Here is a 26,105-nt window from a genome sequence, read left to right on the forward strand (position 1 = left end):
CAATCTGGTCTATTGTATCTTGATCTTAGTTAGTAAATCCTGAATTTCGAGGACGAAATTTCATTTAAGAAGGGAAGGAATTGTAGCACCTAAAATCCAATCTACTAAATCGCATGCATTTAATTAAATAAATATTAGGATTATTATTTTTAAGTTTATTTGATTTAAATTCTTTATCTGAACTATGTGTTGTTAGAATATTTTATTATTTATTTAAATGATTTAATTGTGCAATTTATTTGTTTTAAATATTTTAAAAGTTTAAGGTTTTTGCTTATTTAAATGATTTTTGATTTTAATTGTTTAGTTCATTTGTTCAAATTATTTTAAATCGCTCGGTTCGGTATTTAAAAATTTTACTCGTTGTTGTGACATCAAAATATTTAAAGTGTTGTATTTTAAATTTCTAAATTTTTATCTTGTGTTTTATTTAGTGCCATTAATTTCCTAAATTCTAGTTCTTAAGTTTATATAGCACTTTGGGTTGTGTAATATTTTCCCTTCTATTTATTTAGCACTTAGAAAATTCCAATTTAATTACACAACCCTAGCTTCTAATTTAAACACACACACACCGCACGATACACACAACTCTCCAATTCTTCAACCAAATTCTCACTCTCTCCCCTACACGCACACACACCCTCACGCCTTACTCCCCTGTATCGCCTCCAACAAGAATCCATCGACACCTTCTTCAATCCAGCTCCAATCTTCACTTTCTTCTCTGGGGATTCACTCCAAGCAAGCTGGACGAGCTGGTGCATCTCCTTTAAGCTCGATTATTTTAGCTTCAGCCCAGCTCCTCCCTTTGCCTCGGTCGCAGCACTTTTAGCTTGGGTCCTTCGATTTTCTTCCATTTTTGTAGCTTAGGCAAGATTATGGTTCATTGCTTGCATTATATACTATTAATGTGTGTTTGATTGTTGTTAGTTCATGTATTACCCATTTTCGAAAATTTCATATGTATCGTGCCCAGGGCCCTTTTTCTTTCTCACGGCCGATCAACTCTTATTTGGGATTTTTTTGTAGTTGATTTTATGATGATCATATTCGTAGATTAATCGATTTTAAAGCCTTGGAATGCAATGGTGATTATGCTAGCACATTTTCGAAATTTCAGATTTTATTTCTTGGCTGGCATGTTTCGATTTTATGTGTTTGTTGATGGTGTTGGATGGTGTGGTGATTTAGGGGCTACCACGGGTGATATGTAGTTCACGTGGTAGCATTAGAACGAGCAAGTTTTAATTGAGATTTAAGTGGGCAAGTTTCGAATAGGACAGTGTGTTAGGGGCTATTTCGGTTTGCTTGAGGTTGGTCAGTAGCTAGGGGATTTTAGTGACTGTTAAGGGGTTGCTGGATGTGCCTAGATGTTGACATTGATACTAGGATAGTGATTCGAGGATCGTGGGACAATTTGATGAGTTTCTGGATTTAGTTTAGGATGTTGGCATTGGACAGATTTCTGGGAGCTTCCTTGCTGCCCGGAAACGTGGGATTTCAACGGGGTTAAGGGGTGGATTTTGGAGAGGGGTCAGGGCTGGTGGATGCTTCATGGTGTTAGGGAAATGACGCTTCGAACGAAATTCAATTTGGTTTTGTTTTCCCTAGGTTTTAAGTCTTGGGACTAAAGAGGGGCAGAATTTTAGACTATAAGTTCTCTGTTCGGGTCGAGCTTTTAAGACAGGATAGATTCAGATTTGGGTTAAGGGAACGAGGCTGGGATTAACCTAAGAGGTTAGGAAAGTGCTGCTTCAAGTAGGTTCTTCTCTTGGGCAAGTTTTAAGTGAGTCATAAGATTTATGAGTGTACAGCTCCGTTCACCTAAGTTCTTTATTCATGGTTTAGGTTTCCGCATTGGTACTCCCCTAAATCACCAAACCCAATCATTCACCATCGAGTCTCTTGCATGTAAATTGAGTAAACATATTTTCTTTGAGTTCCTTTCTTTCACTTCACTTGTGCATGCTAAGTCCTATATCTAATAAAGATAGAAAATTACTTTTCGAATGAGGTGAACTGATTGTGACTATAGAAATGACGTGTATGTGTGGGGTTGAGAGGCATCTTGACCTACCTTACCAAATATAGAAATGACGTGTATGTGTGGGGTTGAGAGGCATCTTGACCCACCTTACCAAATATAGAAATGACGTGTATGTATGGGGTTGAGAGGCATCTTGACCTACCTTACCAAATATAGGGCAAGATCGAGTTGGGTGTTATCCTGACTTTTTTGCGGCATAGTGCACATCAGCCATGATCATGATCGAAACCACAGGATCACAACTCAATGATCTAAGTTCACTATTTATATGATTATTTTCAGAACCATGTTATGCAATTTATTGAGTTATTTGACTTCGCTTAGCACTTGTCATATTCATGTACTCGCATCTTTTACATGTTCATTATTTTAAATCTTGGGGCACAAACAATTATTTTATTGCCAACTATTTTTAATTCTGGGTGTGCTTGTATCTACGTAGTACTAGTTATTCCCCCCAATAATCTTGTTGAGTCTTTTAGACTCACTACACTTATTTGTTTCAGGCAGGTTAAGTTATCAGTGAGATCGAGGGGCAAGACTATCGAGTGGACTGCGATGCGGGCATGGCACATCCCTCTGACCATGCCAGTCTTCCGCAATAGTTTACTTTGAAAAGTTAAAGTCATTCATTCTGTTGTTTAGATAAATATTAATGTAAGGATTTATAGATTAATTTGTGGGCATGCAATTATGTAAATGTTTTAATTTTATTGATGTTCGAAATGTCGAATCTTTTCTCCGATTCTTATTCCCTTCTCGTTCTAGTTTATTTAGTGTTGTTGTTTGCATTTTTAATTGTTGTCTGGGACAGGTGGGTTGTAAAATAAATGGATAAGTCATGCCGAAATTTTTAAAAAAATTCGTATTTTATTTAGTTTAATTTAAAGTAGAGTGAGGGTCGTTTCAATTATATTCTTAAATTATTTAAGATTGAAATTGAATTAAATCTCTTGTCCGAGGAGTGATTTGCACTTACGCCAAAGTTCAAGGACTAAACTGCAATTTGTCTTATATTTATCTAAATCCCACTTGTTTCCTCTTTCATTTTACACGACAACACATCAGAAAAGAAGGGAAGGAATCAGATTATTCAACCCACGCCATTTTCAGATTTTTCAAGCTTCGATTTCTCCTGATCCGGCCATTAGATTTCAGTATTGAATATATATCTGCGATCACCACTCCGAGAGAAACGTTTTGGTATAAGTTTTCTTAAGTTCTTTCATGTTTTATTTTAAAGTGAAAGATGGAATTTGCTTATTATTGGTAATACATGTTCATGAGCTAGCCAAGAGTATGTATTTGAAGACGGATCGAAAAAAGAACGTCGATTGAATATGTTATGATTTTTAAAAGACAATTTCGAACACTTCCTATTTCTGAATTTCTGGCGTTGAACGTGTATATGCTGGTATGTTGGTGATATGTGGTATATGTGATAGTTGGATTGATTTAGATATAGTTTCGGTTATCGGTTTATAGTCATTACACAGTCAGTTTCAGAATTGCTACACTTTTAGAGTTTAATGAATTAGCTATGCTTAGAATTGAGTTTCTAGCTGATATTGCAACATGTGATACTTCATTTTTAGATTGTATTGAAGCGTGATGAGCTCGGGAATTCAGCCTTCGAATCGGTTAAGGCGTGAGCAAGGTTTGAAGCCAATTTTACTTGAAGGTTGAATTATGAACTTGAACAGAATTTTGATATGAGATCTTCTTGTTGTAGTGTCTAGAGTTAAACACTTCAGAACAAGAACAAAAAGGTATAAGTTGGTTAGATCAGACAAAGAAGAGCACCATTTGTACCACCGCCAGCTAGGCAACCCCATGATCAGCCACTGGTTCCACAGCCACCAACCAGATTCGAGGTAGGAAATAGTAGTAGCGGTAAAAGATATTTCTTTAGATCTAAAGGGAAGCAATTTAAGCGATCAGGCAGTAGTTCATCTGGTTCTAGTGGATCAAAATAGTTTAAATCTGGACAGAAATCTAGTTCTTCTGGAGTATATTGCAATAAATGTGGAGGTCGTCATGCCAGTGATCAATGTAGAGGAGTATTTGGAAGTTGTCATATATGTAACCAGGTTGGTCATTTTGCTAGAGTTTGTCCGCAAAATGATTCTGAGAGAGCACCAAGTTCAAGTTCCTCTAGAACAGTTCCTCAGGTTGATAGGCAATCATCTGCAGTGCATTCATTTCAGCCACAACAACAGACTTGAGCAGGGGGAAGCCAGACTGTGAGCCAACCTCCGAGACAACAAGCTCGAGTTTTTGCATTGATTGAAGAACAGGCTCAGACAGCACCTGACGATGGCATAGCAAGTAACTGTTCTCTTTTTGGTTATCCTTCCTATGTATTGATAGATACAGGTGCATCACATACATTCATCTCTGAACAATTTCCCATATTACATGCATTATATATTGAGCCATTATCTGCGGTAGTATCTATTTCTTCACCTTTTGGCAATGGTATTGTGTCCGTGAAATCTGTCAAAAATTGTATACTGTAGAATTAAGGTAATGTGATAGAGATAGATTGTATTGTGCTTGGTTTGTCAGATTTTGACTGCATTATCGGTATAGATATGTTAACCAAGTACAGGGCAACAGTTGACTATTTTCAGAAATTTGTGAGATTCAAACCTGAGATGGCTGATAAATGGAATTTCTATGGTAAAGGTTCGAGATATCGAATTCCTTTGATATTTTTTCTATCTATGACTCGTTTATTGCAAAAAGGAGCTGAGGGATTCCTTGTTTATGCAATAGATGTGCTGAAAACTAGCCCAAAATTGGCTGACTTGCCAGTGGTTAGTGAATTTACTGATGTCTTCCCAGATGAAATTCCAGGATTACCTCCATTTCGGGAGATAGACTTCGGTATTGAACTAATGTTAGGCACGCAACCGATATCCAAAGCTCCTTACAGAATGGCACCTATTGAACTGAAGGAATTGAAGGATCAGTTGGAAGATTTACTGTCCAAAGGGTACATTAGACTGAGTGTTTCTCCTTGGGGCGCTCCGGTTCTATTTGTACGAAAGAAAGATGGATCAATGAGACTTTGCATTGACTACCGGCAACTGAACAAAGCAACGGTAAAAAATCGTTATCTTTTGCCTCGAATAGATGATTTATTTGATCAGTTGCAGGGTTCATCTATTTATTCCAAAATCGATCTGAGATCTGGATATCATCAGTTGAGAGTTCAGGATGAAGATATATCCAAAATTGCATTCAGAATGAGGTATGGTCATTTTGAGTTTATAGTGATGCTGCTTGGTCTGAAGAATGCTCAATCAGTATTTATGGGACTTATAAATAGAGTATTTCAGAAATATCTTGACGATTTTGTTATTATCTTTATTGACGATATTCTGATTTACTCCAAGAACTTTTGTGATAATGCTGAGAATTTAAGAATCGTTTTGAAAACTTTGAGAGCAGAAAAATTGTATGTCAAACTGTCAAAATGTGAGTTCTGGTTGCAGAAAGTTGTTTTTCTTGGGCATATTATTTCAGGAGATGGAAATTCTGTTGATCCAAGAAAAGTAGAGGCAGTGATCAGTTGTCCTAGACCTACATCTGTACCAGAGATACGGAGTTTTATGGGCTTAGCGGGTTATTATCGCAGATTTATCAAAAATATCTCCAGCATTGCAAAGCCTATTACTCAGCTGACTCGGAAAAATGCACCGTATGTCTGGGCTGAAGCTTGTGAGTGCGATGCCATTTGGGTAATTATTGACAGGTTAACAAAATCAGCATGCTTTATTCCATACAAGATGACATATAGACATGCTCAGATGACAGAAATCTACGTCAGAGAAGTGGTAAGATTTCATGGTGTGACTAAATCTATCGTTTCAGACCGAGACCCTAGATTTACATTGCATTTTTGGCACAACCTGCAGCAAGCTCTAGGTACGCGATTGCACCTGAGTACAACATATCATCCTCAAACAGACGGACAGTCGGAGCAAATTATCCAGACACTTGAGGATATTCTTAGAGCTGTGGTGCTAGATTTTGGCACTAGTTGGCAAGATTCGTTACCACTTGCTGAATTTTCTTATAATAATAGCTATCAGACAAGTATTGAGATGACTCCATTTGAAGCACTGTACGGAAAGAAGTGTAGATCTCCTCTTTACTGGGATGACATTTCAGAGACACCTGATATTGGGACAGATATGATTCATGAAATGACAGATAAAGTGAAGCTTATTCAGAAAAAAATGAAAATAGCTCAGAATCGACAAGCTAAATATGCGAATATCAAACGCCGACCTCTATACTTTGAACAGGGAGACAGGGTGTTCTTAAAGATTTCTCCTTTCAGAGGCACAATCAGATTTGGCAAGAAAGGAAAGTTATCTCCATGATTTATCGGTTCGTATAAGATTATCGAGAAGATATGCGATCTTGCTTATCGACTTACTCTTCCTCCATCTTTGTCTGGTATTCACGACGTTTTTCATGTCTCTATGCTTTGAAAGTATCAGCCTGATGCTTCTCATATTCTTCAACCTGATAAAGCTGAACTTGATGAGACTCTTAGCTATTTTGAGCAACCTATACAGATTCTTGATCGTAAAAAAAAGCAGCTCAGAAACAACACTATTCAGTTGGTCAAAGTTCAGTGGAGTCGACATGATATTGAAGAAGCTACTTGGGAGACTGAATCAGACATGTGACAGAGATTTCCAGAGTTATTTCACTGATATGAATTCTTATTATGCTTCTGTTATTTCATTATTTTATGTGTATATAGATTGCATGCGATTTCGAGGACGAAATCATGTCTTAGAGGTGGAGAAATGTAAGGCCCGAGATTATTTAATTTTAATTCGAAAATATTTAATTTGAGAATATTTAGAGTTTAGAATTAAATTCTAATATTCTTAAATTATTTAGGATTAAAATTGAATTAAATCGCTTGTCCGGGGAGTGATTTGCACTTATGCCAAAGTTTAGGGACTAAACTGCAATTTGTCTTATATTTATCTAAATCCCACTTGTTTCCTCTTTCATTTTACACGAAAACACATCATAAAAGAAGGGAAGGAATCAGATTACTCAACCCACGCCATTTTTAGATTTTTCAAGCTTCGATTTCTCGTGATTCGGCCGTCAGATTTCAGTATTGAATATATATTTGCGATCACCACTCCAAGAGCTACGTTTTGGTATAAGTTTTCTTAAGTTCTTTCATGTTTGATTTTAAAGTGAAAGATGGAATGTGCTTATTATTGATAATACATGTTCATGAGCTAGCCAAGAGTATGTATTTGAAGACGGATCGAAAAAAGAACGTCGATTGAATTTATTATGATTTTTAAAAGAGAATTTCAAACACTTCCTATTTCTTAATTGGTGGTGTTGAACGTGTGTATGCTGTTATGTTGGTGATATGTGGTATATGTGATAGTTGGATTGATTTAGATATAGTTTCGGTTACCAGTTTATAGCCGTTACGCCACCGGTTTCAGAATTGCTACACTTTTAGAGTTTATTGAATTAGCTATGCTTGGAATTGAGTTGCTAGCTGATCTTGTAGCTTGTGATACTTCATTTTTAGATTGTATTGAAGCGTGACGAGCTTGGGAGTTTAGCCTTCGAATCGGTTAAGGCGTGAGCAAGTTTTGAAGCCAATTTCACTTGAAGGTTGAATTATGAACTTGAACAGAATTTTGATATGAGATCTTCTTGTTGTAGTGTCCATAGTTAAACACTTCAGAACAAGAACAAAAAGGTATAAGTTGACATCGGTAATATTTAATTTGAGAAATGTAAGGCCCGAGATTATTTAATTTTAATCCGAAAATATTTAATTTGAGAATATTTAGAGTTTAGAATTAAATTCTAATATTCTTAAATTATTTAGGATTAAAATTGAATTAAATCGCTTGTCCGGGGAGTGATTTGCACTTATGCCAAAGTTCAGGGACTAAACTGCAATTTGTCTTATATTTATCTAAATCCCACTTGTTTCCTCTTTCATTTTACACGAAAACACATCAGAAAAGAAGGGAAGGAATCAGATTACTCAACCCACGCCATTTTTAGATTTTTAAAGCTTCGATTTCTTGTGATTCGGCCGTCAAATTTCAATATTGAATATATATCTGCGATCACCACTCTGAGAGCTAAGTTTTGGTATAAGTTTTCTTAAGTTCTTTCATGTTTGATTTTAAAGTGAAAGATGGAATGTGCTTATTATTGATAATACATGTTCATGAGCTAGCCAAGAGTATGTATTTGAAGACGGATCGGAAAAAGAACGTCGATTGAATTTATTATGATTTTTAAAAGAGAATTTCGAACACTTCCTATTTCTTAATTGGTGGTGTTGAACGTGTATATTCTGGTATGTTGGTGATATGTGGTATATGTGATAGTTGGATTGATTTAGATATAGTTTCGGTTATCGGTTTATAGCCGTTACGCCACCGGTTTCAGAATTGCTACACTTTTAGAGTTTATTGAATTAGCTATGCTTGGAATTGAGTTGCTAGATGATCTTGCAGCTTGTGATACTTCATTTTTAGATTGTATTGAAGCGTGAGGAGCTTGGGAATTTAGCCTTCGAATCGGTTAAGGCGTGATCAAGTTTTGAAGCCAATTTCACTTGAAGGTTGAATTATGAACTTGAACAGAATTTTGATATGAGATCTTCTTGTTGTAGTGTCCAGAGTTAAACACTTCAGAACAAGAACAAAAAGGTATAAGTTGACATCGGTAACAAAGGGATTTAAGACTCGAAACAGAGGTTTCTCGAGTTTTCCTTAAAACCACATACTTGATTATATATGTGTTCTTGATTTAGAACTTGATCCTATTGATTCATTTTAGTTAATGCATATGTGATTCATATTGCATTTATTATGATGTCAAGGTTGGATACAAACCTTGATATTGAGTCGGATACGAACTATAAGAAGTGGATATATCCATACCAAAATCAGATACGAATCTTGATGCCGGGATCGGATACAAATCTTGATGATTGAATTATTTTATGACACATGCATTGCATTGATATTATATCTTGAGTTGATATATCTTGAGTTGAAATGCTATCGTTATTGCATGTTTATGTTGCTTATACTGAGAAATGTGTTCTCACCGGAGTTATCCGGCTGTTACTTTGTTTTGTATATGTGCATGGCAACAGATGGGGCAGGAACCAGTCAGAGACGACATGGATAGCTTGAGATGAGAGATTAGACGTGGAGACTTTGGGTTACGAATAAAAGTGCTGTTAACCTTTTATTTTGAACTAAGTAGAATGTATTTATGTTGTAAAAACTTGTATAAATCTAGTTTTTGTAAGTTTAGAACTAATCATGAATACATGTAGCATCTTATGAGCTTGATAGTAGAATAAAGTTGGTAAATTTCATGAACAACTTGTTCTTGCATGACTAGCATTGTTTAGCTTGAAGTATTTGTTGAGAGGTAGCAAGAAGGCAACAAAACACAGAACTAGAGAAGCCTGCAAATTTTGAACAGCACCAGACTCGCTCGAGCGGCACTTTTGTGCGCTCGAGCGAGGCAAGGGTGGTGCTCGAACCCGAGCACCTCTCGCTCGAGCGGGACAATGGTGAGCTCGAGCGAGGCCTTGACTTTTAAAAAAAATTTGTTGATTGCTTACTTTCTGTCCGGACTTAATTAAGATTAATTGTCCAATAAAAATTGAGATTAGCACCCGAGGTCCCCACATCTACCATATAGATTGTATAGGATTGAATCTGGTTGTAATCTATGTGAGAATTGGAAACCTCTGTAACTCGATCTTCTTAGCATAGATTCAATTGGGTGATTCCCAAAACCTTGGATATAGGATTGTTCAATCCGAACCAAGTAAAATAGTGTCTTGGTGCTCTTTATTTTTCCGCCTTGTATTCTTGCTTTTTCCTGTCTTGTTTTTTTGTCTTCTATAATGATCGGTCTTAACAAACACATATATAATCTGACTAATTTTATACAAATTGCTTATGTGATTATGATGTTGATAAGTTCATGATTAGTTACCTCAAATGAATTAATCTTTTTTTTTTTGTATATTTCAAATGAATTAATCTTGAATAATCACATACTTGGAATGCAATATTAATAATTGCATATGTGGCCAAATATATATAAGAGTTTACTTTGTTCAGTTTTGTTATTATTATTATTTTTTTAAAGGTTGCTTGTGCTAAAAGAGTTGATACAGTGCCCAGGGGCAGACTGGGGACTAAAAATTGTGAGACGAGAGCCGATGAGACGCATCACACACATGTACGTACAATTGAGTCATTGGTCATTCAACATTCATGAATTTTTTTTTTCTTTTAAAAAAAGAGTGAAAATTTTATGTATTAAATTGAAAACATACATTTAAAATCAGGAAAGACCATATTCTTTTAATTTTCTATTTTATTTTACAAATATAAAATAAATATAATATACATAAAGCGTTTTTTAATTTCAATAATATGTCAACTTCATAATGAATCACTTGCGTGCTTACTTTCTTATCCATTCACATATATTTTCTTAGTCGACTTCAAAGTTGCATATTGACTCAACATTGATATCATCGATTATGTTCATTCATAAATAATTTTCATGGATCGATTTTAGTGACAGATATATTTTATAAAATTAATCCATATATAAAATAGTGTCACAAGAGTTTTTATGATATTTTTGAACCATCTCTTCCTTAGGAAAATTCTGTGACAAAATAATGTAACATATCACGTTACACTAATCAATGATTAACATTTGTGTTGATTTAACATATTTAAAAAACTATAAAACAATTCAAGTTATTAACTGTTAATATAAAAAAATTAATGTTACAGTAATCGTCACTGCTGATCTCGTCCAGGTAAATACATTCACACGAGGATGGACGTATTCATGTATTCTAGAACATTCTCCTCACTCTCTACTCCTCCCCATTGTTTTATACTAAAAGTGAAATTAAAATTAGTTACATTTAATATTATTTGAACCCATTTATTGACTGACCCAAATGCCCCCGACAGATTCCGATATTTCTATCTTGATTCTTTCCGACCTATATAAATTAAATTCCAATCGCGTTAAAAATGACTACATAAATTCCGACCACCGAAGACCAGATGATTTACTCCTGACGGCAACAAAGAATCTCCTCCCGTCGTTTCATGGTCGTCATTCTACTTCGATTCGATGATATTATCTTCCCGCTGAATGTAACGGATGGAGTCTGTTGGGTTTGAATAGTCAAATGGTAGGTGGCAATTGATGGCAGCAAGTGTTGAAAAATGAGACAACACTCATTACACTTGTGCGTACAAAAATGAAGAAAAATTCAATTGAGAATTTTTCTTCACATTTATAACCGAAATAGGTGCATTCTCTTGGAATGAAAAGCATCCCATCTCGAGTTCAATCATTTAAGCTTGAGTTTCTTCATCTCCCTTATTTATTTCTATATATATTTGTGAGATAGGTTTTTTCCTGTATTAAGAGAGTGTGTGTCTCTTTGGAAACACAGAGAGAGGTTGTAATTCTCCAAATATTATAGTGGAATCTTTTGGTCTTGCCCATGGTTTTTACCCTAATAATTTTTGGGGGTTCTCCACGTAAATCTTGGTGTCTATTTAGTCTTCAATTTCCATAGTTTCTATCTCGTAATGTCGCACCTGGAACCAACAAGTGGTATCAAAGCCTTGACATAAAATTTCTTAAAATTCTGAGTATGCTCTGTGGTTGCAGCTGTGACTGATCTTCCACATCAGAAAAGATTTTTTGAAGATTTTATAAGGCAGGATTCTTGTAGTCAAGATGACGGCAAAATACGAGATAGAAAAGTTCAATGGGAGCAATTTTTTGCTGTGAAAATTGAAGATGCAAGCAATTCTAACAAAAGAACGTTGCTTGGCAGCTATTGAAGATAGACCGGTGGATGTCACGGACGATTAAAAGTGGAATGAGATGAATCACAATGTTGTTGCCAATTTGCACTTGGCTATAGCGGATGAAGTTTTGTTAAGTATCTCTGAAATAAAAAAACGCAAAAGTTATTTGGGATACTCTGACAAAATTGTACGAGGTCAAGTCACTACACAACAAAATTTTCCTAAAAAAAAAACTTTATACTCTTCGGATGGCGGAATCCTCATCGATGACCGACCATATCAACACACTGAATACTCTATTTTTCCGGCTCACCTCTATGGGGCATAAAATAGAGGAAAAAGAACGTGCGGAGCTTCTACTTCAGAGTCTACGAGATTCATATGATCAGCTCATCATCAATGTTATCAACAATGTTCTTTCGGATAATTTAAATTTTGACGACGTCTTAACTGCGGTTCTTGGAGAAGAGAGTCGTCGAAGTAATAAAGAAGATAGGTTGGCAACGTCGAAGCAAGCAGAAGCTTTATCGATGACGAGAGGAAGATTGACGGAGCGTGACTCCAGTGGGAGCCACAGATATGGTAGATCCAAGTCAAGAAGTAAGAAGAAGAATATTTATTGCTTTAAATGTGGCGGTAAAGGGCACTTCAAGAGAGAGTATACGAAGAGCATCGAGAAGGGATCTCAAGGAAATGTGGCCAGTATTTCAGGAAGTGGTGAAATACTATTCAGTGAAGCAGCAACAGTTGCGGAAGGCAGACACAAATTTTGTGATGCATGGATTATGAATTCAGGAGCGACGTGGCACATGATGTCAAGGAGAGAATGGTTCGATCACTATGAACCAGTCTCAGAAGGATCTGTATTCATGGAAAATGATCATGCCATGGAAATCGCTAGGGTCGGTACCATCAAAATCAAAATATTTGATGGCACTATTCGCACCATACAGGAGGTACGACATGTGAAGGGCCTGACAAAAAATCTTTTGTCTTTGGGGCAATTGGATGATATTGGGTGCAAAACCCGTATCGAGAAAAGGATCATGAAGATTGTGAAAGGCGCGCTTGTGGTTATGAAGGCGAAAAAGGTTGCTGCAAATCTGTATATATTGTTGAGGGAAACACACAAAGATGCGGAACTAGCTATTGCATCAATTGGTTCGGGAGAAGAATCAACAGTGTTGTGGCATAGAAAGTTCGGGCATATGTCAGAACGAGGAATGAAGATTCTCTCAGAATGGAAGCTGTTGCCAGGGCTTACAAAAGTGATTTTACCCTTTTGTGAGCATTGTGTTACTAGTAAACAACACAGATTGAAGTTTGGCACATCTACTGCCAAAAGCAAAGACATATTGGAGCTGATTCATTCTGATGTTTGGCAAGCACCGGTGGTGTCCCTAGGAGGAGCAAGATACTTTGTTTCGTTTATTGATGATTTCTCTAGGAGATGTTGGGTGTATCCAATCAAGAAGAAGTCAGATGTTTTCGAAGTCTTCAAAGTTTTCAAAGCGCAGGTTGAACTTGATTCTGACAAGAAAATCAAGTGTTTGAGGACTGACAATGGAGGAGAATATACCAGTGATGAATTTGATGCATTCTGTCAGCATGAGGGCATCAAAAGACAGTTCACGACGGCTTACACGCCTCAGCATAATGGAGTGGCGGAGCAGATGAACAGAACTTTGTTGGACAGAACAAGAGCCATGTTGAGTACTGTGGGTCTACCAAAGTCATTTTGGGCAGAAGCAATCAAAACCGCTTCTTACATCATCAATCGTTCTCCTTCAGTGGCGATTGATTTGAAGACTTCGATGGAGGTATGGACTGGCAAGCCAGCTGATTATTCTCGGTCACATACATTTGGAAGTCCGGTGTATGTTATGTACAATGAGCAAGAAAGATCAAAGTTGGATTCCAAATCCAGAAAGTGTATCTTCTTGGGCTATGCTGATGGAGTAAAAGGGTTTCGCTTGTGGGATCCTACTGTACACAAGCTTATCATCAGCAGAGATGTTATCTTCGAGGAAGATAAAGTGAAGGGAGACAAAGGCACACATAATTCAGAAACTACTATCATTCAGGTGAAAAATAAGACAAACGAAGATCAAGTTTCTTGTGAAGCAGTACCAGAGCACGAGGTACAAGAACAAGTTGAGTCAGGGGTTTCCAAAGTGAGGCAGTCAACTCGAGAGAGAAGACCACCAGGTTGGCTTTCAGATTATGTCACTGAAAGCAACATTGCATATTATCTATTAACAGAGGATGTTGAGCCATCGAGTTTCCATTAGACTACTCAAAACTCGGATGTATCCCTGTGGATGACAGCGATGCAGGAAAAATTGGAAGCATTGGACAGGAACAAAACTTGGGATCTTGTTACACTATCACGAGGAAGGAAAACTATCGGTAACAGATGGGTCTATAAGATCAAGCGTGATGGCAATAACCAAGTGGAGCGGTATCGTGCGAGATTGGTTGTCAAAGGGTACGCTCAGAAAGAAGGAATTGACTTCAATGAGATATTTTCTCCTGTGGTTTGACTTTCAACAGTCAGAGTAGTATTGGCATTGTGTGCGGTGTTTGACCTACATCTAGAACAGCTAGATGTGAAAACGGCATTTCTTCATGGCGATCTTGAAGAAGAATTCTATATGCTCCAGCCAGAAGGTTTTTCAAAAAAAGGCAATGAGAACTTGGTTTGCAGGTTGAACAAATCTCTATACGGTCTCAAACAGGCGCCGAGGTGTTGGTACAAGAGATTTGATTCCTATATCATGAGCCTTGGGTACAACAGACTCAGTGCAGACCCTTGTACATATTTCAAGAGGTTTGGTGATGATGATTATATCATTTTGCTGTTGTACGTGGATGACATGTTGGTAGCAGGCCCCAACAAAGATCGGGTCCAAGAATTGAAGGCACAGTTAGCTAGGGAATTTGATATGAAGGACTTGGGACCAGCAAACAAGATTCTAGGGATGCAAGTTCACTGATAAGTGCATTTTGTATGCATTATTTCATGTTATTTTTATGTCTATTTTGTGTGCATTCATATTATTTTTATGTGTTTTTATGTGTTTTAGTTCATATGTGTGTATTTCACTTCCCCGTTAATTTTGTAGGAAATTAGATTTTTGAAGAGCGAATAACGGAGCAGCCTTGATCTAAAAATCATATTTAATTTTTGAGAGATCCAAATCCGATCTCCACCAATCATAATGAAGTTCAAGATGTTTTGAAGCTTCAGTCCAACTTTCAGGTCAATCCGACGGTTAGAACTCAAGATATGAATTTTTCAAAATCATCGGTCGGAGCAGTTGGAATGTTGCGCTGACGGTGAATATTGTAGCGCGTTAGCTCTTGATTTTGGCGCTAGAAAGAGTGCTAACGCGCTTAAAACAAGGTGATTGGTGCATGAGGGAGTGCTAACGCGCAAGAGAAAATGGGAATAGCTAAAACTAGAGCTAACAAGGAGGAATGAAGCGCGATAGCGTGTAGAGTTGTAAATCAAGCGCGATAGCGCTGAGGAGAAAGCTATCGCGCATGTTCAGAAAATAAATAACGCGCGCGCGAGGGCATTATCTCGCGCGCGCGCAGAAGAAAATTCCAGAGATTCGTGAGAGTGGAGCGCGCGCGAGCGGGACTATTTCTCGCGCGCGCGAGAGAGGAAGTTTGGGCCACTGTTTTATATAATTGCGCGCGCGCGAGGACTCCAAGGCGCACGCGCGCGTGTCGACGGGCCAGAAAATTCCGAAAATTATATTTCAACTAGGAAATTAATTTTTAAGGCTTTCCAAACACTATAAATAGGAGTTTTTATTATTTTATAAGGGTTCCAGAATTTTAGAGGAGATTTGGAGAGGCGGCTATGGCATAGGCTTGGGAGTTTTTTCTCTTCTCTTCTATTTTATTTTATTTGTCAATTCATGATTAAAATTTGATTTTGAATTATGAATTGTGAGTAGTTTTTCTTTATTTCGATCAAGGCCACGTGATTGGGCCAGACAGTTTATGTGAAAACTTGATTTATTTATTTGAGATTTTTAGACTTAATTGAGTTTATTGATTATCAGATTTATCTTTGTCTTACAAATTTCTTGGCCAGTTATTTGTTTACTTGTTAATCAATTCCAATTTGTACAGAGGAGGTTTCGAATTCGATCACTTTGGTTTTCAACATAGTGTAAAACTGACTAGAAATAGAATTCGGTTTCATTATGCGGTTTAGGTGTTTACTGAATTTTCACAGTGTTTATGCATTTGGATTTGATTAGAATTATGAAATATTAATCCGTCAAATTTGAATAGGTTTGATTGTTCTAGAAATAGTCTTTCGAACAATTTAGGAAAATTTCCGTAAATTATAATTAAGTCTGATATCTTAGATAGATTGCTTGTTGCACGAATTGTCTGGTACCTACGTGTGTCCTTGATCGAAGTTTTTCCCAAATTTGAATTAATCCAATTTTTTTTGCTGCGTTTTTATTTAATTTTATTTTATTTGCAATTTTATTTGTTAGTTAAAAATCTGAAATCATCTTTTTATTTAGTCTAGATTAGGTAGAAATAAATATATTTTGGTAATAATTTTTAAACAGTCTCTGTGGGATCGATACTTGGACTCTCAGTCCATTTTACTATTACTTGACCTGGTGCGCTTGCCAGTAGAATTTTATTCATACCGAAATAGCCGGTCATTCACCGAGACAGAAGCAATAGGAAGATTTGGCTTTCTCAGAAAAGATATTTGAAGAAAGTTTTGCAACGCTTCAACTGAGGCTCGTTTACAAAATCAAGAAGCTATGATGCAGAGGTTGGAAAGTCAGATGGGTCAAATTGCTTCCCAATTGTCAAATCTTCCTACTGGATCTCTACCGAGCAACACTGAGCTCAATCCCAAAAGCGTGAATGCAATTATGATAGTGACGAGATCACAATCTGAACAGTCTGAGAAGCAACCGGAAGACGAGAAGGCTGTGGAAGGGCCGAAAATTGATGAAGAAAAAGAGGAGGTGCGTACAGAAAAATCCTCCACGACAGGTAAGAAAGGTAAGACTTCAAAATTTGAAGTTAATAAAAATGTTGATTTATCTACTTTACCTTTCCCTCTTAGAGCTAAGCAACTATTATTTGATTCTCAATTTAAGAAGTTTCTTGAAATTTTCAAGAAACTGCATATTAACATACCTTTTGCAGATGCTTTAGCTCAGATGCCGAGATATGCAAAGTTTCTGAAAGACTTGCTGAAAAATAAAAAGAAGCTGAATGATCTTACGCAAGTCACAATGAAGGAAGAGTGCTCGGCGGTGTTGCAAAAGAAGCTTCCAACAAAATCTCAGGATCCAGGGAGTTTTTCTATACCCTGTCATATTGGAAGTTTGTCTTTTGAGAATGTGTTGTGTGATCTTGGGTCGAGCATTAATTTAATGCCTTATTCTATTGCTCAAAAATTAGGAGTTGAAAATATAGAACATGCTGCTATCTCTCTTAAATTTGCTGATGGTTCTATTAAATATCCGAGAGGGATCGTAGAGAATGTCCTAGTCAAGATAGAATACTTTATATACCCTGTAGATTTTATTATTCTTGACATGGATGAGGACTGTGAGGTTCCACTGATTTTAGGGCGTCCTTTTCTTGCTGCTAGTAGAGCCCTAGTTTATGTTGAGAAGGGAGAGTTGGTTCTAAGATTGAACGATGAACAAGTAGTTTTTACTATATCTAAGTCGGCTACTGAGAGCCCAATTTTGAAATCTTGTTCTGTTATTCGTTTGGTTGATGAGATGCATGATGTTGATGCATGTCTGCAGGTGCAGTTGTCTACATGAATTAATCCCTTGCACAAGTTCTTTAATGATGTAGCATGCAAGTGCAGGACTGATTCGAGTTTTTCACAGACGGTGGATAAACCACCTTGAATTTCACCACTCAAAGAGGAGTATAGTCGGGCTATAGACTATAAATTTAGCGCTGACTGGGAGGCAACCCAGTGTTTTTGTTTTTTTATTATGTTTTTGGTTTTTATTTTTGTTTTTATTTGATTATTGTTTCTTTCCCATGCCTGTTGGTCGTGCCCGCCGATAATCTAGACTACTGATACCGTCCCAGAGGATACTGTCAAGAAGGAAGAGAATGCATCGAAAACCAGGGGAGTGTTATTTTTGTTTTTCATTACATTGTGTGTTTGTTTGCATTCTGTTCATTGTTCTGAAGCATTGAGGACAATGCTTTGGATAAGTATGGGGGGGGGGGGGGGGGTAGACTAGTTTATTCCATTATGTTTTGTGTTTGTGTTGCATAAAGTTCGTTTCATGTGTGTTTGCATATAGTGTGTTTTTGTTGTTGTTTGTATTGTCCTGCATGAGTAGGATGAGTCATGATAGCCAATGATGATGAAGTTATGTTGAAAAAAAAAATTTTTGAAAAATTTTGCTCTTGGCTTGACATGAGAAACTGTAGGTTGAACCGTGAATATTTTTAAGCACTAATGTTAGACCAGTGGACTGTAACAAAAGATTTGATGAAGTTTTTTTCTGTTTGACCATTGCACGGCAATAGATGGTTTGTGAATCTTGATTGTGTACTATGAATTTTGATGAGGCTCTAGTTTACACTTATGATCTTGGGCGCACCTAGAGAAAAAAAAAGAAAAAAAAAAGAGTTTTATACAATTCCATCCGGGCCTTGAAAGGATTAAAATCCTATAAAAGATTAAATTTAAGGCTAAGTATGCGGGTTAAATGGGATTGATGCTCCATCCGGTCTATAGATGAGGGGATTAGAAAGAAAAAATAGAATGATTTTTCATATCCTATCCAGTTATAGCTAAGTCAGCGGGTAATTATTGGGGCTAATGCAATACCGGGTGCAAAATCCGGAGGTGTGTAATTCATTATCTCAAGGGAGGTGGGTATGTCTAGAGATCGTTGGAATGAATGGACACTTGGAAAGTGAAACTTGCACTGATTTGTCATAGGTTGCTAAGCAGATTTGAGACGAATTCGGTTTAAGTTGTATGAAACTGGAATGACATTTCACACACACACGTTTACGTAAAACCGAAAGTGTATTATGAAAAGTTGAGAGCATGTCTGTGATTTTTGTTGGTAATTGAACTTCTCAGAGGCTGTGCACATTCATGACTTGTCCTTACTTATGTTTTTGTTTGCATTTTGTTTTTGCATGTCTTGCTCGAGGGCGAGCAAGAGTTAAGTATGGGGGTGTTGATAAGTGCATTTTGTATGCATTATTTCATGTTATTTTTATGTCTATTTTGTGTGCATTCATATTATTTTTATGTGTTTTTATGTGTTTTAGTTCATATGTGTGTATTTCACTTCCCCGGTTAATTTTGTAGGAAATTAGATTTTTGAAGAGCGAATAACGGAGCAGCCTTGATCTAAAAATCATATTTAATTTTTGAGAGATCCAAATCCGATCTCCACCGGTCAGAATGAAGTTCAAGATTTTTGAAGCTTCAGTCCACATTTCAGGTCAATCCGACGGTTAGAACTCAAGATATGAATTTTTCAAAATCGTCGCTCGGAGCAGTTGGAATGTTGCGCTGACGGTAAATATTGTAGCGCGTTAGCTCTTGATTTTGGCGCTAGAAAGAGTGCTAACGCGCTTAAAACAAGGTGATTGGCGCATGAGGGAGTGCTAGCGCGCAAGAGAAGATGGGAATAGCTAAAACTAGCGCTAACAAGGAGGAATGAAGTGCGATAGCGTGTAGAGTTGTAAATCAAGCGCGATAGCGCTGAGGAGAAAGCTATCGCGCATGTTCAGAAAATAAATAACGCGCGCGCGCGAGGGCATTATCTCGCGCGCGCGCAGAAGAAAATTCCAGAGATTCGTGAGTGGAGCGCGCGCGAGCGGGACTATTTCTCGCGTGCGCGAGAGAGGAAGTTTGGGCCACTGTTTTATATAATTGCGCGCGCGCGAGGACTCCAAGGCGCACGCGCGCGTGTCGACGGGCCAGAAAATTCCGAAAATTATATTTCAACTAGGAAATTAATTTTTAAGGCTTTCCAAACACTATAAATAGGAGTTTTTATTATTTTATATGGGTTCCAGAATTTTAGAGGAGATTTGGAGAGGCGGCTACGGCACAGGCTTGAGAGTTTTTTCTCTTCTCTTTTATTTTATTTTATTTGTCAATTCATGATTAAAATTTGGTTTTGAATTATGAATTGTGAGTAGTTTTTCTTTATTTCGATCAAGGCCACGTGATTGGGCCAGACAGTTTATGTAAAAACTTGATTTATTTATTTGAGATTTTTAGACTTAATTGAGTTTATTGATTATCAGATTTATCTTTGCCTTACAAATTTCTTGGCCAGTTATTTGTTTGCTTGTTAATCGATTCCAATTTGTACAGAAGAGGTTTCGAATTCGATCACTTTGGTTTTCAACATAGTGTAAAACTGACTAAAAATAGAATTCGGTTTCATTATGCGGTTTAGATGTTTACTGAATTTTCACAGTGTTTATGCATTTGGATTTGATTAGAATTATGAAATGTTAATCCGTCAAATTTGAATAGGTTTGATTGTTCTAGAAATAGTCTTTCGAACAATTTAGAAAAATTCCCGTAAATTATAATTAAGTCTGATATCTTAGATAGATTGCTTGTTGCACGAATTGTCTGGTACCTACGTGTGTCCTTGATCGAAGTTTTTCCCAAATTTGAATTAATCCAATTTTTTCTGCTGCGTTTTTATTTAATTTAATTTTATTTGCAATTTTATTTGTTAGTTAAAAATCTGAAATCATCTTTTTATTTAGTCTAGATTAGGTAGGAATAAATATATTTTGGTAATCATTTTTAAACAGTCCCTGTGGGATCGATACTTGGATTCTCAGTCCATTTTACTATTACTTGACCTGGTGCGCTTTCCAGTAGAATTTTATTCATACCGAAATAGCCGGTCATTCATCGAGACAGAAGCAATAGGAAGATTTGGCTTTCTCAGAAAAGATATTTGAAGAAAGTCTTGCAACGCTTCAACATGCAAGATAGTAAGCCAGTTTCAACCCCTCTTCCTATTAACTTCAAGTTATCTTCTGAGATGTGTCCTAGCAGTGAAGCAGAGAAGATGGAGATGTCTCGAGTACCGTATGCATCAGCAGTGGGAAGTTTAATGTTCGCCATGATTTGTACAAGACCAGACATTACACAAGCAGTGGGAGCAGTCAGTCGGTATATGGCGAATCCTGGACAAGAGCATTGGAGCACGGTTAAGAGGATCCTTATATACGTTAAGGGTACCTCGGATGCTACATTATATTTTGGAGGATCAGATTTTACACTCAGGGGCTATGTTGATTCAGATTACACAGGTGATCCAGATAAAAGAAAATCTACTACTGGTTATGTGTTTATAGTTGCGTTGTGGCATTATCTACAACGGAGGCAGAATACATGGCAGCTACTCAAGCTTGCAAGAAGGCAATATGGATTAAAAGGTTATTGGAGGAGCTTGGGCACAAACAAGAAAAGATTCCTCTGTTTTGTGACAGTCAGAGTGCCTTGCACATTGCAAGGAATCCAGCCTTTCATTCCAGGACTAAACACATTGGAGTTCATTTTCACTTTGTTCGGGAAGTAGTAGAGGAAGGAAGTGTGGATATGCAGAAGATCCATACGAAGGATAACTTAGCTGATTTTCTGACCAAGCCAGTGAATACTGATAAGTTCGAATGGTGTAGATCCTCAAGTGGCCTAGCAGAAACGTAAGCAGCAGGAAATGGCAAAATTGAAAGGACGTGTGGAGACGTGTTTAATTCTCAATCAAATCTCCAAGTGGGAGAAATGTTGGGTTTGAACAGTCAAATGGTAGGTGGCAATTGGTGGCAGCAAGTGTTGGAAAATGAGACAACACTCATTACACTTGTGCGTACAAAAATGAAGGAAAATTCAGTTGAGAATTTTCCTTCACATTTATAACCGAGAGATTGCACCTATAAATAGGTGCATTCTCTTGGAATGAAAAGCATCCCATCTCGAGTTCAACCATCTAAGCTTGAGTTTCTTCATCTCCCTTATTTATTTCTATATATATTTGTGAGATAGGTTTTCTCTTGTATTAAGAGAGTGTGTGTCTCTTTGAAAACACAGAGAGAGGTTGTAATTCTCCAAATATTATAGTGGAATCTTTTGGTCTTGCCCGTGGTTTTTACCCTAATAATTTTTGGGGGTTTTCCACGTAAATCTTGGTGTCTATTTAGTCTTCAATTTCCATAGTTTCTATCTCGTAATGCAGCACCTGGAACCAACAGAGTCATCATAGGATATATTGCCCCATATCCGTTTGATAATTTACATTTATTTTTGTATACGAGGATCTATATATGACTTTTTTTATGCACATATATCGTTTGTCTCAGAATAAGTAAGAATAATTGGATTTTGGATTTTTTTTTTCCCCCGTTGGAATAGAAATAAAAGTAAATTTTGTAGCCATGCATTTGTAATTTTCGTTCTAGAGAAATTTTATTTATATATTCCGTATATTATTCACGTTTTATTAGACAATTGTAACCCATGACAAAACCTAGTTTGGATTCTTTGTAGTGCACCTCATGGTGCTGATCCTAAAGTGTTTGGATGTAGATTTTTTTGCTTTCAGCTGGAATAGAAATACAAAACTCTTGTGAACTCGACGTCTCGTCTCACGGTTCAATTTTGTGATACTCAATCAGCTTAATGAAAAAGTAATATATTTTATGGCAAAAAAGATAGAAAAAAAGTTTGTATCCTTTCATTTGTAATTTTCGTTCTAGACGAGAAATTTTATTCCATATATTATTGTTATACAATTGTAAATGACACGGGCGAAAACATATAAATAAACAAACAATTGTAATTTGCAAAATTTACAAATTTTGAATGCCTAAACAGGATTAATCAATCAGGACAATTTGAAAAATAACCTTCCCTCACTCATTTCTTAGATTTTTTACCTTCTGAATTTTGTATTTTGTAAACTAACCTTCATCTAAAATTATAATATAATTTATATCAAAATTGCCTTACGGTTGACTCAATCTCAATTAACCCAAAATCCTATTTTTTTCCCGCACGGTATTTTTTTGGCGACTTCCTATTATTTATTGTCCACTTCAGTCTATTGATTCTTCCATATTATTTTATTACACTTCTTTTTTCTAAGATTATTTCATATTATTACGTCAAAAAAAAATTCTTAAATATTTATATAGATTTCCCTAGCCAAAAAAAAAAAAAAAAACTCAAACTCTTGTTATTGTTTACTTATCGCAACATGCAGCCATTTTACTTACGTTTATGTTATTCTCATTTAATTTTGTGAAGATTCGAATATCAATAATAACGTGTTGATACAAATTAATATTATTATTGTGGAAGAAAGTGAAATATTACTACGTATATCTCTTATGCTATAATACGATTTTTTTATTCATTAAACTTGAATAAAAAAAGTCAATTAAGTAGGACCAACTTCTACTAATATTTTATATTTTATGGAATGAACTTTTCGAATTTCTTTTTTGGTTAAAAGAAGTTGTACATTGTATGATATTATAGAATTAAGTTTGTTTTTCCCTTAAAAAAACTTCTACTAATATTAAATTGTGTAGGATTGATGCCATTTTACTTAGTATATTATTAGTATTTTTTTTAATTCTTGAGTTTCTGAAGCATTTGAACGAATAACTAATAGATGTCGAAGGGGCATTTATGTATCTGAGAATTTGGATACAAGAGGAAAATAAATCATTTTAACTAAAATAATGTTCTTTTTAATTTAATTTAAAAAAATGACAATTTTCTTCACACATAAAATGTTTAGGGATTTGAACCCTCTTTAAATGAATTATCATAATAGATGGACAGATGGATATTGTAAAAAAAAGGAAAAATTGCAAATTTAGTCCGTTATGTTTGTCACTTTGCGATTTTGGTCCTTTATGTTTTCAAATTTCAGTTTTAGTCCTGTATGTTTCGATTTTTGGCAATTTCGGTCCTTTTTCTTCGAAAATGCTGACGTGGCACTGTACACGTCAGCTCCACATCAGCATTGAATTGGTGCCACGTCAGCGCCACATCGGAAAAAGGACTAAAATTGCCAAAAAAATAAAGATAGCGGACTAAAACTGCAATCTGAAAATATAAAGGACCAAAATCGCAAAGTGACAAACATACAGGACCAAAAAAGCAATTTTCCCTAAAAAAAATGACAAGTTTCAGCTATGTTGATGATTAAAGTAAATTGTGTTTATGTCATTTTAACACGGTTCATTAATTCATTCTGATATGAGATCAAGTTTTGATTATACTAAAATTTGATTTAATATTTATTGCATTGAATATATTTAAATTATTGTCTTTTTTTCGTTCAATATTTGATGTGCGTTGTGTGTCATTATAAAAAACCATTGGGAATTTTTTTTGGAATGAGAAATAATGTGGTGTATGAAAGTCAAACGAAGAGTAGTAGCCAAATAATTAATTTTGCAATTGTTTATGGATATGATTATTTTAGAAGGGTAAAATAGTAAAAATAATTAAATAAAAAAGAAGAGATTATTTTTCTAAGTGGTGTGGAAATGAAGGTTAAATTCTTAAATAATTTCTATATTATTATATGTATATTATTCAAAATCATATCATAACACGTTTTAATTTGTTTTGTTTTAAAAAGTTGTACATTTAAAATCACGACACACCGTGCTCTTTTCTTTAATTCTTTTTTATTTTATTTTTGTAATTGCAATAACCTGTCCAACTCATGATAAAAAATCATTCACACACAAAAAAAAAAATCATTCACAAAATTTCTTACATATATTTATTTATTTTTTATTTTTTTTGACATCAACTTTCTTACCTATTCACATATACTTTATCAGAAAACTTCAAAAAAAAAAATTGAATATATTGACTCGACAATAATATATGTCAATGTGGAAAAAGTGATCACAATGCAAATCTCTTCCGACTTCCTCTCTTTAGGAAATTTTTCGGAAATTATTGTGTCGATTAGTTTTATTTCTATATCAAGATGACGAACGATCCAAAAATTGCATATATATATTAGGATAAAACATGAATTTGATTTTAAGAAGAATTCAAAAGAATGAGTTTTAATGATATCAGACTTAAATATATATGAAATTCAATATAAATTTCCTCAAAAAAAAAAAAGAAATTCAATATAAATATTACTATAAAATATTTGTGCACATGGGACAACATCGAAATTTCTTATATGACGCTAAAAAGTATGTAAACACTACAAAAATATATTTAAAATTAATTTTTTCAACTAATTCCTTGAATATATATATATATATTTTTGAATAAGTTTTCTATGAAACGATCTCACGGTTTGGGTCGATTCGATTCATATTTACAATAAAAAGTAATATTTAATATTAAAAAATGATAATTTTTTCAAAGTAAAATAAAAAGTTATCTACAAAATGAACTCAGGGACCGTCTAATTATAGTTTTTTTGCATTTTAACCATCTCTTCCAGGTAAATACATTTCACATGACACGAGCTGATGGAAGAATTACTGTATTCTAGAACATTATCCTCACTCTTCCTCATTGTTAATTTGTTATATTAAAAATTAAAATTATTTACAAGTAATATTTTAACCAATTTATTGACCGAAATGCCCCCGACATATTCCGAAGTCTTGATTCTTTGTTATCTATATAAATCCCCATTCATCACTCAAAAAATATAATGTAATGTTACATGTAAAATGGAGTTTTACATGTTGTTGGATTACACGTAACATTTAAAATTACGGGTTTCAGTTCGATGCCGGAACTTCTTCCACGACCACCACCACAGACCACTGCAGGCCAAAAGATGTGGAAGTCCGCGGCCGTTCTGGTAGTACTCTTGGCGGCCATTTTATGTTTCTCCGGTAACAAAGAATTGGCCTTGAGTCGTTTCACGGCGATATCCATCGTTATTCTACTTAGGTTCGATGATATGGTGGAACCCGCGAATTTCATGGATGGAGGAATCATCACAGTAATCGTACTTCTATTCAATCGCTTGATGGCCACCCTTCTCCCCAAATACTTCATGTGGATTCCCTGCCTCTCCACACTTTTATACTTGGCATCCCTTCTCTTTTGACAC

At 35.7% G+C, this 26,105-nt stretch overlaps 1 long non-coding RNA gene across 1 annotated transcript; it reads left to right on the forward strand.

Annotated features, from left to right (window-relative positions):
• Positions 1-594: 594 nt before the first annotated feature.
• Positions 595-2,893, forward strand: LOC140876441 (uncharacterized). The gene is made up of 2 exons (XR_012148793.1): positions 595-873; positions 2,557-2,893. It is a non-coding gene; the product is annotated as an uncharacterized lncRNA (long non-coding RNA).
• Positions 2,894-26,105: the final 23,212 nt, after the last annotated feature.

This window comes from Henckelia pumila, chromosome 1, assembly GCF_033568475.1.
Source record: "Henckelia pumila isolate YLH828 chromosome 1, ASM3356847v2, whole genome shotgun sequence".
Classification (NCBI taxonomy): domain Eukaryota; kingdom Viridiplantae; phylum Streptophyta; class Magnoliopsida; order Lamiales; family Gesneriaceae; genus Henckelia; species Henckelia pumila.